Source organism: Lagopus leucura, unplaced genomic scaffold (genome assembly GCF_019238085.1).
Source record: "Lagopus leucura isolate 7727_CA_CO unplaced genomic scaffold, USGS_WTPT01 Super-Scaffold_650, whole genome shotgun sequence".
NCBI classification, from domain to species: domain Eukaryota; kingdom Metazoa; phylum Chordata; class Aves; order Galliformes; family Phasianidae; genus Lagopus; species Lagopus leucura.
Window position 1 is genome coordinate 6,361,287 of NW_024962253.1, and position 14,739 is coordinate 6,376,025.

The 14,739-nt window shown below is 40.5% G+C and overlaps 1 protein-coding gene across 1 annotated transcript in view; it reads left to right on the top strand.

Annotated features, from left to right (window-relative positions):
- Window positions 1-14,739, top strand: part of SETBP1 (SET binding protein 1) — a 276,753-nt gene that overhangs the window by 172,910 nt on the left and 89,104 nt on the right. The window lies entirely within an intron of this gene.

The window sequence follows — 14,739 nt, forward strand, 5'->3', positions numbered from 1 at the left end:
AAAACTCTTTTGGATACTAAGGACATCTGTTCGTCTCTCACAGAGTTGAAAAGGGGGAAAAGAATCTGAATCTTACCTGAAAGAATGAACTGTACTTTACAGTAGGGAGCAGACTTCATGATGACGGAAGCAGGTGTTTTGCTGAATTTAGCTTGAAAGCAAACTCAGTGCTCCTGCACCACCATATATTTATCACAATGTAGGTTTCATACTTGTTGGGGAAAGGGTGATCTTTACTGAAACCAGCAGTAGATGAGATTCCGATGTGCTACAGAAGAGCTTCAAAGAAACATAATTTAGCCTCAAAAACAAAACAAACAAACAACAACAAAAAAAGAGAATCAACAGAGAACAGAGAAGGAGAAGAGAATGTGTATAACTTGCCAATGTGAGCCTTTCCAGATTTTTATTGACTTGTATCTGATTGAGATCCAAAGACTGCTCATATTTAAGCTATTTAGACATTTCCTTTACTGAGTCAAAGATCTGGGCTGTTATGATGAAAATCAGTCTGAAATGGGAGCTTATCCCATGAAAACTCCCCCACTTGCTGTACCATACAATATCAGGCCAGTTGTGACACCCAGAAATGAGAAACATGAAAATGTTGGAAAGAGACTGAATTCAAACCCAAGTTATATGAGAATTGTTATATGCCTGTCAAAGAACAAAATCATTCTCCAGCAAGCATTTTATAAGCTATTGCAGAAAGGAAGTTGTGTTTCAGCAAACAAAAGTCTTTGGAATTTTTTATTAAGTTATTTCTATTGTCTATTGGAAGCTATTAATTTCACAGTTTGATAATAGTTGGATTTTTAGCCTCTGCCTTCTGAACAGAAGATGTCTGCTAAGCCTGTTTTTCCAGTTTAATATATTTCACTCAGGCACAGAAAAATGACAAGAAACAATTAGCATTGGTGAACCCAAATGAATTTTCAAAGTAGGGATGTGATCCCTACCAGGCTGATTTGGAAGTAGGATTTGCTAAGAAAAAAATGCATTTCCTGTCATTTTCCTTCTGTTTATTTGACCATGAAAATGAATAAGATGGAGGTCTTGCAATAGGATCTTCATAAAATTTGCTGCTTAAACTTTTTAAACTGTTTCTCATTTACACAAAAAAATATTTTTATTTATTTTTAATTTTCATGATTACAACTGCACATCATTCTCCATGACCTAATCCATCAAGTCACAGATTATGACCTGGTTTCTTCATTGTTAAGCTATTATTTAGATGGAAAAATCATCAGCAGTTAGCTAAGCAAGGCCAGCTAACTAGAGCCATACCTTGCTTTGCAAGGAAAAATGCTAAAACTAAGTATCTCTTCCAAGAAAGACCTGGAGCCAATACTGCTCATTAAAACCTAGGAACATCTGTCAGCTTGTGACTGTCTAAGATCTCAATGCAGCTTTATTTTCCTCTGTGCCTTTGACCTTCGCTGGGATTCCCAACAGAGGTCCATATTTGAGTCTAGCCATAGCTATTAACTGGTTCCCACTGAGGAGGGATTAAACTTTTCCATGATAACCTTGGCATTCTTTCTCCTAATTCACCTTGCTTTTCCCTGAGGTGACTAAGCACTGATTGACTAATCATTTAAAAAAAAAAAAAAAAAAAAAAAAAAAAAAAAGGTGAAACAAGGGAGGGTAGGGGGGAAATCCTATGAGTGCATACAGCTCTGTCCCAGGAGGCAGCTCCTCTGCCTGATAGTTCTTGCCATTCAGGATTTGTCATCTTTTTCTATATAAAAATAATATATAACAGAGATAAGAAGAGACATCCTGAATATTCAGATGAAAGCTGAAAATAGACTTGCATCATGATTTCAGTGTTATATTCACTGCATGGGCATTTTGGCATGCTCAGTAATGACATTTGCAACTTCATAGTATGTTGCTGGAGATGAAATATGGAGCAAAATCTACCCACGCTTTGTTGAGATATCTGTGATAAGAGTGATGATTGAACTAGTTAGTACTCCTCAGCATTCAAGCACTGTAATTATCTTCAGCCCAGTGTCCTGGTTGCAGATACCACTGTAGTGTAGTTTTTCTTATTGTTATTTTGTTTAGAACAGCACCTAGCTACTCATAGGTCATATAGCAGAAAAGAATCCTGATAGATAACTTTAAAGCTTACATATAACTTTACAATTTAGAAAGATCAGAAAAGTTGTTAGACTTTCTTTCTGGAGAAACAGGAAATCTCTACCAGGGTGAAGGATCACACAGGAGGAGTGTTGACTCCCTTGGCTGCTGCAAACATCCGTGATCTGCATTGGGCTGCTACTGGGTATTCAGTAAAGGGGAAATTCTAGCTTATTTTGCTCATCCTGATATCTCTTGTGTTCAAAAGTGCTCTGCAAATGCATATGACAGTTTTATATATGCTCTGCCTGTTTATCCATCACTATTCCGGATATTCTCTTCATAAAAACAAGATAACTACTCCATCTTTCTTCTCATCGTCTGCCTGCGAACAGTTCCTTCTGCTGCATTTTTCAGAAATTAAAATTACGTGTAATATTCCTTGTGCTAACCCAAACTTGCTGCATTATTTAAAAAGACTAATTGATAATACCTTAATGAACCCTACTTGCTTACTTAGCTGATATAGAAGATGAGACGCGTGGCACTGGTCAGCTCAGTAGGAAAGGATCTAGCAGAAGGTGATTCAGATTCTGCATTGCCTCCACTGTCACTAAGGCACATCCTAACTATTTAGGTGTGTGCACGAAGCACTGACTCAGTTTTCTCTCTCCTCCTACACTCCACAGACAGAGGTGCACCTCGTGCATTTGCGAAATATTGGAGTCCCTCCAGCACTCCATGACCTGAGGCACTGTGCACAGCTGGATGGCTGATCTTTTCATCTATTCTGCATTTGCTGCTAAAGCTCCTGGTGAGGGTCCCAGGGAGAGGCCGCAGATTGATGACACAGATAGGCTGGGGAGACAGAACTGAGCTGTTTAAAAGAGGTCCCCATAGCAAACTTCTCATTGCCTAGCTACATTAGCCTGCTTCATTTTCATACATAGTGCTGAGGAGGAGACTTGTGTTCCTGATGCCATAAACTGTGCCTTAAAAAGAGTAGAGAGTTACTTCTATTTGATTTCCATAAGTTGGAAAAAAAGAGGAAAAGCATGTTCAACTTTCAAGATTGGATAGACAGATATGCCATTTTATCTATGCAAACTGTCTGATTATTTACTAGTTACAATCATGACAGGTCGGGATGTAGCTGATGGTGAAGCACAGGACAAAAGCCACTATACATAGGAATATATTTCTTCATTTCTTTGTAGTGAGTCTAATTGATGTCTTTGCGTCTTTGCTACCTTAAGCTCGGACTTTTTCTGCCTTTTTTTTTTTTTTTAAGCTGATGATTATACAAGGAAAGATTGTCTTGCATAGTAGACATAATGACTAAAAGATCAGCAAATAAGTACATGAATTTCATCAGATATAGCACAGACACTACGCACAGCAAATTTACAGGAATATGAAGTTAATTATATGTAGCTATTAGCAAGGTAGCAATCATAAGTCTCTGAATGCTGGATAGTTAGCATGGCAAACATGTTTTACAAACTGATGCTTAACTTGCCTACAGTCACCTCCACCTATTCCATCCCCAAGGTCCAACAGTGCTATGAGCTCAATTTACTCAAATTTGACATTTCTTTAGCAACTATTATGTATGGTGCTGGTTAACTCTGAAGGAGTTTCACCTCCTTCACCAGTTATAGTTGGTGTGGGCATTGCACAGCAAGTACACTTTGATGAGAAGAGCAATGGTGCACACGTACACGTATGTTAAATGCATTTAGTAAATCCATGATTGTATGCTGTGTTTGCTTAAACTTGTTTTTACTATCTTAAAATTGCCCTTGCTCCTGTTAAAAAGCCTTACTTTGGATGATTAGTTCTTCCAAAGGGGAGAGCAGGAGGTTAACTGGGACAAGGGGGAAGTGATGATCAAGAAAACGATCAGGATTTGTGTAATGTTATTACAAATATAAGTAACCATGCTCTTCTGATGAGTGGCATTTATCCAGATGAGATTTTTTTTCTCTGACAAAACTCCCTTTTACGGCTCAGTTTTCTGCTACAAAGGGCCATTTCTACACAGCATGGTATAAAGCTGTGGCCATTTTCTCCCAGAAGTCAAATGCGTTATTGTGAATTAGAACAGGACTTCCTATGAACAAAAACAAACATGGTGAAATATTGGCAAAGCCACCGTGACGAGCTGTTTGTTGTTTTCGAAGAACCAGTATCTGTTCTTCTAGATCATTATCATGAAGACTTAATCAAAGTTTTACTACTCTCCATTAGTGAATAAACTTCTCCTTCTGAATGTATTTGGAAGACCCAGTGAAATAAGATTAGTCAACAGCCTTACTAATCAAACTTTGATTAATAGAAAAATAATTTGCATGAATAATATTTTTATGGCACTAGATTTACAGGACTGATTCATTATTCTCTAGTGAATATATCACCTTAGGAATAGTGGAAACACTGGCTCAATATCATATTTGGTAAAAGTTTTCTTATTTGATTATCTTACAGATGTGATATGAATGCCTATAACATAGACTGTATACTGACTAGGTCTTCTGTACATACTTATGGATTTGCATTTAGGTCTTGGAACAAGGGAGGAGAAGAGACAAATAAGTGAATGAAAAAAAAATTGTCTACTATCAATTTGAAGTCACCTTGCTTTCTTTAGTAACATTTGTCTCAATGGGATCTGAGTGTCTCATAGCAATGTGTATACAGATGCACATGTAGGCTGATGTGTGAACTGGATTTTGGAGACCCACCTCAGGTAATACAATCTTCTCATGTGGTTCCAGAAAATGTCTAAACAAAGTAAACAACATAGTCTGTTTGGGAAAGGGGAGTAAAAGCTGTTTCCAGTTGTGGAGAGCTATGCTGAGGTCAGATACAAACTGGTGCCCAGCAAGTGTGATGCAGGAGAAGTAGCAGTACTTGAAGTGGATGGGAGAAGATCCAGACATGAGCTTCACTTGCCAGGATGTATAGAGCATTAGTCATGCTCTCTTTTCCCAGCTCTGGCTCTGGCATGGTATCCTCTGATACCTTATGCTCCTACATAGCTTTAAGCAGCCACAACTGTTTTTAACCTCCAATGTCACTGGGGGGATTGTCTTCCCTGCTGTGTTCTGTGGTGAGGGACAGGCACTGTACAGTTACAGGGTATTTATGCCATCTGGCTGGTAAAACTCAGCATCAGATCTTTGCAAAATTCCATTATTTGTAAATACAATTGCATTCGTAAAAGCATCATTTTGGGCCCCTGGATGTTTATATGTACAACTGTACATATATGTACAGCTTATATGTACAACTGAGACTACTGCAATGGCCTCCAAAAGTGCCTTAGGATAAATGTCCTTCTTGCTGTTTTCAACTAAGTCTTCTGCCAGTCTTGGAAAAGCCGAAAAAAAAAAAAAAAAAAAAAAAGCCAGAAAAGCCAAAACTGGTCTAGCTGTTGCTCCATCCTGTCCGTGGTAATTCCTGGAGCAATGGACTGCTGAGGAAAGGCAAGACTAATGGGGAAAACAAGTCAAAGGTTTCCTTGAAAGTATTTTGATGGGAAATTTGAAATACGCTTATTTTATTGCCTCCATTATTTGCACCAAGCAAGTAGAGAAGAAACGAAGAAGCTGGAGTGGGAGAGAGAGCTGGAGTGTTTACCACCCAACCAATATTTTATTTCCTCTCTTAATGATTGTATGTTTATTGCACTGCCCGAGGTTCAGTACAAAGTCTTTTGGACTAGTGACGAATTAATCAGATTAAACACTGTGACCCCTTTGCTTTCTGGGAGTGTTACAAGCTTCCCAGCACCCTGCCTAGTTTCTGCCTCTTACTTTGCTTTCTGCCCAACAATCAAGCAGTTCTTCCTTTATAACTTGGCGGCTCCCAGCTGTTTATCTTCACTCTTTCTGGGCAATGCCAGAATGTCTTGTTTGAAGTTTTTATTTAGACCACTGCTGGTTTATAGAATTGTGCGGATTCCACGTTGGGTGTGCAGCAGCTTCACGTCAGACACAATTGGCTTCTGCTGGGCTCTTGGCTTTAAAAGGCAATAAAGAATCACAGCCTGATTCACTTCTCAGCCCCACATAAATCAAGTATCTCTCCATTGAAGTCAGCAACGTTGACTTCAACCTTATAGAAGAGAAGTTCCTGTTGAGGTGAAATGAAGGCGTGGGGGTGGGAAGAGTCCATTGGTGAACAGAGACCATGCACCAGATCTCTGTCTGCCCAGTGCCTCAAGAGCTGACAAAGCCAACCTGAGTTCAGTATTTGTAGAGAAGATTTCATTATCTTGGAGGGAGAAGAATGGTTACTGTATTGACAGTGGCTGAGTTGCAGTTTTAAGAAAACTAGAAAGAAAAATGTGTTATAGCTCCAGATTGTACCCAGTATAAAATCATATTTTTTCCTATTTGAATGCATTGATAAGCCAAGAGCAGGACAAGAGATCTGGTCAGATACAAGCAGGGAGTGAAATGAAGCAATGGCTGTATTTTCCCTGTTCACCTGCCTGTCATTGGGACTCAAATCTGGGCACAGGAAGAGTTGAGTTCCAGACATCTGCCAGTGAGTTGGATCATAATGCACTCAGGGCAATACATATCCCATCTAACTCAATTGAAAATTTGAGAACTGGGCTCTCTGACCTCCTGAGCATACTCTGCTCTGGCTTTTATATTCCCACTGCCTACCAAGAACATTATGTTAATGTGCTACAGCAAAGGAAAGCCAGAAGAACTTTGTTCTAGTTGCCCCTACCTACTGGACTAATGATGCTGAATAAGAAAATGAGTAAGAATGCTACATTTTAAGATTCTACCAAGAGGAATGTCCAAATAATTCCCCTGTAGGTCAAGGGCTGAGAACAGGGATGAGAGAGGAAAATTTTGACTGTCCATGTTTTTAATGATAGGCAGTGATTTTTCACTGAAGATATGCACATGGGTAGGACCATTCATGGGCTTTTGCAGCAGCAGTGAGCTTGACTGAGTTTTGTCATGGGGCAGTGCAGATTTTAGAAGGCTTCAGGAGTGTGTGCAATGTAGAGCTAACTGTCAAGCAAGGGCAGGACTGGATGGCATGAAGGGTTCTGCTAATGAGCTATCAAGCTGTAGGTCAGTGGTTGAAATTTAATCTGTAAGAACAGTGACAGAAAATCAAATAGAAGTGCTGATGTCAGAGTGATGCTGCATCAGCAGTGAAAGTGTTGCTGGAGCCTTGTGTAGCTCACATAGGCAACTTAGACAAATGGGGAGCAAACTGGATAGTTTTCTGAGCTGATAGCAACTGCAAGGTATATTGCAGCCAAGTTGTATCATATCTATGAGTACCTTGCTGGTCTTACTGCAGAGTGATACCTACATATCTGATTACGGAATCTGACTCAAATATGCTGCTATGTAGTGCTAAAAACAGTAGTGGAGATATCTATGTAAGCTTTGCTTAGTGGTGTCATAGCATGTAAATCAGCAGTGCACTGAGGAGATGCACACAGCAATCTGCAATTCTGGTGATGGAGATATTTGTCATTAGGTTGCATTTTAGGGCCAGCTGTGATGGAAATATTTTGCCATTCCTGTACTGCTTGGCATCCTAAGATGACTTTGTTGTTTCATCACAGTTTTCTCAGGGGTGGGGAGAGGCCATGTTACCAAGACATTTATTCTATTCATGGCTACCAAAGGGAAGGCTAGGGACAAAAGAGACAAGCGGCACTAGCTGCCCTAGATGCCTTCAGCAGTGATAGCAGTACTGCATGCAGGACTAAACACATTTTGCCAGTTGGGCTTCTGTTGATGCTCCTCATTCTGGGCAAAAGGAGATTCTAATTGCCCATGCTGTCAACTGAGCCATGAATGTAGCTCTTAAATGAACTCTTTCTCTGCCTGAAAGCTTTCTCTGGCTTCCACCCCACTGATGTGTTTGTTGCCCTTTTCACTGATTTTTTAGGAGCCATTTGGTGGTCCTTCTTCTACTCAAAGCAGCTTGTCTGAGGATACAAGGTCGCTCCAGATGGAACAGGACTGCCATTTCAGCTCTATGCCTTTGGCCTTCCTTGCCTCAAGTGTAGGCAGAGAAAGGAGCAACAGTCAGCATTGTTTTCTGTGCCAGCTATGATTAGTTGGCATAAGATCACTTGAATAAGTTGACACACACTTTGAGTTGCTTGGTTTGCTTTAAAAAGAAAGGAAAAATTCCCAAGCCTACTCCAGGATCTCTTTGCTGAAGTTCATTCTTCACCACTAAAAGCTTGGGCTTATCCCAGGACTGGGACATGCTCAGTTGCAGAATATTTCTCATTCTGATATTTATTTACTTTCTGTTAGGAAAAAAATACATATGCTAGGAGAGCAAGAAATTTTTTAAAAATAGTTAAACTCCAAATTCATGCAGATTTCCTGTTTTGCTTCTTAACAAAACCTCAAAACCACTTTGAACAAGTTTCCTACCTCAGCTGAGGGTGCAGTTGTGTACGCCCCACACGTGGCCTCAAGAAGTGCACCCAAGGACAATAGCACATCTCCTTTGGCACAGCAGGGCCAAAGTTACTGCTAGCAAAGCTGTCAATACGTGCGCCTGTGCATGACTGCCCAAAAGCACTTCTGACTCAGCCAAGTACATTGGAAAAATTTAACTTTACTATTTCCAGCAGAACAGACTGAGTGGTAGAGATGTGGCAGAAAAGGAACTGGAGACATTTTATAACAGATACCTTTATGAGATGCTAGGAAGATATTGGCTGACATTATGCTGGGCAGTCTGTTGCAATTTCATTGATTTGATCTGGTGAGGCAGCTTCTTGGTGAATAACAAGAACTGAGAAATCTATTGCACTAAAATTAATGTTTGTTGCCTGATCTGTTAAATTGATTCACTGCAATCTGAAGCAATGCATGCATTTTGCAAAACCAGCATTCTTTGGCTCCTGCAGTGCATCATGACATTACTTCAGGCAGTAAGGAAGATTGTATGTGTGATATGGTGTGCTGCGGTGGATAGTAAAGTAGCTAGATGCTTGCAAACTCTGGATAGAGTTATGGCATTTGGGTGTGTAATGCTAAGTAACAATAAGCAGTGCTTAACATTTCCTCCCACACTAGAAGCATACCCATTAAAAGTTTAGCCAAGTTAGCTCTGCATGTTCTTGCAAAAAAAGGGCAACTACTAAAACACTAATAGGATTTACTCTTATGTGGGTAGAGCAGGATGCATTAACCCAAATTCTTCTATACTGCTACTTGGGAAAGAGTCTTGCTGAGATTAAAGAAACCCCTTGAAGGTAAAAATGATAATAAATCAGGCTCAAACTCAGATTAAGGACTTCTGAGTTTTTTCTTGGTTCTGCTTCTGAGATGCTGCCTAGTCTGAACAAGTCAGTGAATGTGATTTAAACCATCCATGAGTCAACTGGAGTCTGCACATAAGTGAATTGGATGTATCTAAGTCCCAGGGAATGGCTCCATCCTTTTCATCTCAAGTAGCACTTACCTTCCAGAGAAACCAAGCAAGTATATGAATCTGTACAGTACATGTTAGATTTAAGAGTAACTTAAGAACGTAAGCATATGGTTTCACATGTGCTCAGTGATTGAAAACTCAAAGCAATTAGGTGTACAGCACCTAGCAAACACTAATTTTTTTTTTTTTTTGAGGTGCTGAAAAGGGACAACTTCACTGACTTAAAGTCTGATCAAAACCATTGTTTTTAGGTTATATTAAGCTAGCATGAAACACCTCAACAAGTGAATATCAGGGCATATTTTTGCTGGTTTTGTGGGCCAAGTCAGGAAGAGAGACTATCTCTGAACTTCTTGTTACAAGAAGGCTGATGCTGACACAGCCGAGGGCTGTCAGTGTCTCTTGTAGATAGACCAAAGTATGCTGCCCAGTCCTTGATCCTCATTTTCACTAGGCAGTGTCTCCATACTATGCCTGGTGCAGAACCTGGAGCATGCTGCCCTTTTGGTCATGCCCATTTTTCCTCTGGGATAGAACAAATGATTCTGTAATGTCTCTAGCTAACAAGTGCAGAGTGTGGAGGATATGGATACCAGGATGCAGGAGAGAGAATGGAAAAACTGTGGCAGTGTGGAAGCATCTGGGCACTTGTAACTGCCAGATAAGCCTTGAACACAAGGGACCTCCTGTTCCCTGGTCTGTTTCCATGTCTTTCCATGACAGAGCTCTAAAAAGCTGATGATCAAAAGGCTTCCCCTTCCACTGGGATGACACAGTCTAGCATTTACATCTTATGTTTCTGGTTGTTGAGAAATAAAGCTTCAGGAGGAGGAGTCAGCACTGTTTCCCCAGTCTCACCTGTAGCCTGCTATTGTCCCAGGAAGTGGAAATACTGGGATCATACTGTTTGGGCTGGACAGCCTACTTCTTGTTTTCTAGTGTCTGTATTATTTTTTAAACCACCACTATCTTGTGCTTCCTCTTCCCACTTATCCCTCAACACAGGTGCTTGCCCTTCAAAGGGGAATTTACATTTGGAATCCCATGTAGACAGGAGAGCGCTTACCTGGCCACAGTGCCAAGAATAATATTTCCTAGTGCCTACACCTGAGTAGCTGTGTGCAACCACACTAAATCATCCCATGGAGGCACCACAGCTCACCGTTCTGTCAGTGGAGAGACACGTGAACTTTGCTGCTTCAGAGGCATCTGTCTTTGCATTGCTTATGCAGTTTGCGTAGGCACATGCATTAAGTGATCTGAATCATTCCGCTGGAGCCAAGCACCTATTCTTCTACAGATGTTGCAACATATAAATTGAGTGCCTAAAGCAAGCACTCTCAATCTAACCTCCAGGGTCTCCACATTTACCTACATATATAATGGTATAATAGACCTTGCCTACCTCAAAGGGCTGTTGCAAGCTTTTAATTAATTAATACTAGCAAAGCTTTGAAATGATGGAAGTGAAATGAGATCTATAAATTGAGTGTATTACAATGACTATAAGGCACTTCTGCTTTACTTTCACATCATACCTGGGTAGAGAGCAGTGCAGATACATTCTCTGAAGCCTTGTGAATTACAAAGAAGCCTATTTAAAATGTGGAGAGTATTGAGATATTTACAGTTGTTAAAATGTTCTGTGGAAGAGATATTGCTTTTCACTCCAAGAGTGCAGCTCTTTTTTTTTATTATTATTTTTTTAATCCTGTTTCCCAGTGTTGACCTGTGTATTTCTGGACTCCAGAGTTTGTGCTCAGTGTTAAAGAGAGATGTGCCAGAAGGTAGTTGGAGATGTGAGAGTCCTACTAGGATTTGTAGAAGACCTAATTACTCCCCAGTGACAGTTCTGGCTAGCACTGGTGCTCATCGTGAGCATTGTGGTCCCTCAAGTAGCTTTTGGTCATCCATTTTCCTAGCATGATTGATGTTAATTATAGCCATGCAGTTTCAGTGGTGGGCAAGATTCCCAAGAGAAGCTGGTATTGCTGAAGTCCTTCTGTGTGCCTAGCATCAGATTAGCGCACAAAACTCTTTGGACTAAGTCCCTTGATAGGTCACACCATTTCATCAAATTACAAAATACCTCATTAGATTTCAAGTCAGATTTAATTTTCTCTATATTTAAATCCTTAATGAAGAATGCTATAATCTTACTACTCACTAAGAACTTTGCGTGCATTTGCAGGTGAAACGGGCTAAGTCAGGAGAAAGGGGAAACATTTTCCGCTAAATAAGATAAAACTGGGTGATATCTCTAATCACTCAAGGGATACTGATGTCCAACTAGCCATAAAAAAGTGAGGTCCCAAGGGGAGGAGGCTGTCTGGCCATGCATGTGGGTCATGAGATCTTGTCATCAGGTCTACTGGACCAGGAGCAGTTTTTTTATACTTGACAGTATAGTGTAGTACTGTCAGCTGATGTTGCTCCTGACGTTGTGCAGGAGAGATCTTGCCTTGCCATCTTCCCCTCACTGCATTGTCTTTGTAATCTTTAGTCAGCTAAACTGGACCAAAATAACAACCCTTGCCTATGGACAAAAGAACACTAATTTTTCCAAGCCATTGCTGTAATTAGAAAATATAATAATTTTTGTTATTATCATCCCCTCAACATACCCTCATCAGAGGTAGAATTTACTGTTTCTCCTAAGAGAAATTGGTAACTGGGGAATAGGAAGTGCTCTGAAAGCCAAGTAAAATTTTACCAGTGTGAACTCTCTGGTGGTCAGCAGTATCTCATATAAACTAGGCTTTTTGAGTCAAGTTCAGACAGAAGTGAATCTCACAAGTTCGCCTCCCTCAGTGAGAACTGACGAGACAGAGGAATTTGTGTTTGCTTCATGTAAGTTACTGGGTGTTAAATACTTTACCTAACTTGTACATGGTTCTTCTCAGCAGTAAATCTCAGACTGGTTTTACAAGAGAGGTCAATATCTTTATCCTCATTTTATGGGCAGATAAACAAAGGTGCAGGAAGGTCTAATGCCAGAAGGTCAGCATCAAAGAGAGAAGCAGCTAATTGCACCAGATTTTAATGCATCATTATGCACAAGTGTCAGTAATTCTTACTGCAGTGTCAACCACAAAGTTATACAGAGTTACCAAAGACAGAAATAGAGCAGTCCTGACCTTCTCTCTGCAGACAAGCATTGTCTCTCCAGAGACTTTTTCTCCAGCAGTGGTAAGTGACTAAAGAAGAGCAGGTGCCATTTCTCCCCCTCAGTGATCATGCCCAGGGGCAATAGAAGTCATTTTTAGGATATGATTTCCCTAGTATTTACATCAAACTAGTAGCAGTGCTTATTTTAACTCAACTGTCAAGACACTTTATTTTTATTATGCAGATAGTATCATTTTTTAATACTTTCCTTGTTTTAAACAAGCAAAGATATTTGAATGGGAGCATGAAACTCACTGGAGGAGTTATTGCTGTCTCACAAATATATATTGATAGCCTAAGAAAGTAATGATGCTCTCTTTCCCATGACTAGAAGTACTCCAAATCTCTAAAGCAACCCTAATATTTTACTTTAAAAGACAAAATCACAAGCTGGGTTACCTTTCAGTAAGAATATTGTACATTTCCCAGCTCTTATGAGGGTTCATAAGGGAGTCCTAATTCATCCAAATGACATTGTTCTCTTGATGACTATGACACTCTTATAAGAAAATTTGCCAGTGGGGCATAATCTTAGTTTAAGAGATCCTAGGAAATAATACAAAATTGAATATGTGGGAGAAAAAATAAGGAGGAACAAGATGTTTTAAAAAATACTGTTTGTGAAATAACACGCAAATAAGAAAATTCCTGTTGCCATGAAAACTAATCAACGACATGTATTTCTGTAAGCACGTGTCAGCCTGATGTACTACACTTCTGTGATTTATTCAATTACCGTATTTCATAAGGACATAGCAATTGCTATGTTCTATCCATCTCATCTTGTATCCCATCTGAGAAACATGGAAAAGAAGGCATGTAGAAGATAGTGTCACACTGCGTCTACGCAAATCCTTCTCCTTCCCCCTGCTTAACAGGTTCACTCTTGGTGCTTTTATATTCCTTCCTTTTCTCTAATGGTGCAGAATTAAATGTTCTTACCAACTACACTTCAGAAGCTTTCTTTTTATATTTTTAACTTTACAATATTTCAGATAAATCCTGACACAGGAAGTGAAAGTTGAAATAAGACTAATGTATTAGGGATAAAAACATTAAAGATGAAAGCCCTCATGGAAACCAGCTTAAGAGTAATTGCAGTGAATCATAAAACATTAGGCTCTAGTAGATAGAATTGTGGGCAGGGCTAAGAAAGGTTACAAAAAGGACGTATCCTGATCTATATCAGGTAGAAACTAGGGAAAAGTACCATCTCACTGCCTGAATATTTCCAGGGGACATTAATTTTATATAAAAAGACGTGGTCTTATTAATGTGCAACTACCTTTAAGGAGGAGATGGACAGATGGGCAGTAGAGTTCTGAAAACCCACACAGTTTGGACAGTGAGGTGGGTTGAGAACTGGCTGACTGGCAGAGCACAGAGGGTCGTCGTTGGTGGTGCAGAGTCCGGTTGGAGGCCTGTAACTAGCGGTGTTCCTCAGGGATCTGTGCTGGGTCCGGTCTTGTTCAACATCTTCATCAATGACCTTGATGAGGGGATAATGGCCACCCTCAGCAAGTTTGCTGATGATATGAAGTTGGGAGGATTGGCTGACATGCCTGAAGGCTGTGTTGCCATTCAACAAGACCTGGATAGGCTGGAGAGCTGGGCAGAAAAAAAACGGATGAGGTTTAACAAAAGCAAGTGTAGAGTCTTGCATCTGGGGAGGAATAATTCCATGCACCAGTACAGGTTGGGGGATGATCTGCTGGAGGGGAGCTCTGCGGAAAGGGACCTGGGTGTCCTGGTGGACAACAGGTTGGCCATGAGCCAGCAGTGTGCCCTTGTGGCCAAAAAGGCCAATGGCATACTGGGATGCGTTAAAAAGAGCGCGGCCAGCAGGTCGAGGGAGGTGATCCTCCCCCTCTACTCTGCCCTGGTAAGGCCTCATCTGGAGTACTGCGTCCAGTTCTGGGCTCCCCAGTACAAAAAAGACAAGGATCTCTTGGAAAGAGTCCAGCAGAGGGCCACGAAGATGGTGAAGGGCCTGTAGCATCTCTCCTACGAGGAAAGGCTGAGTGAACTGGGTCT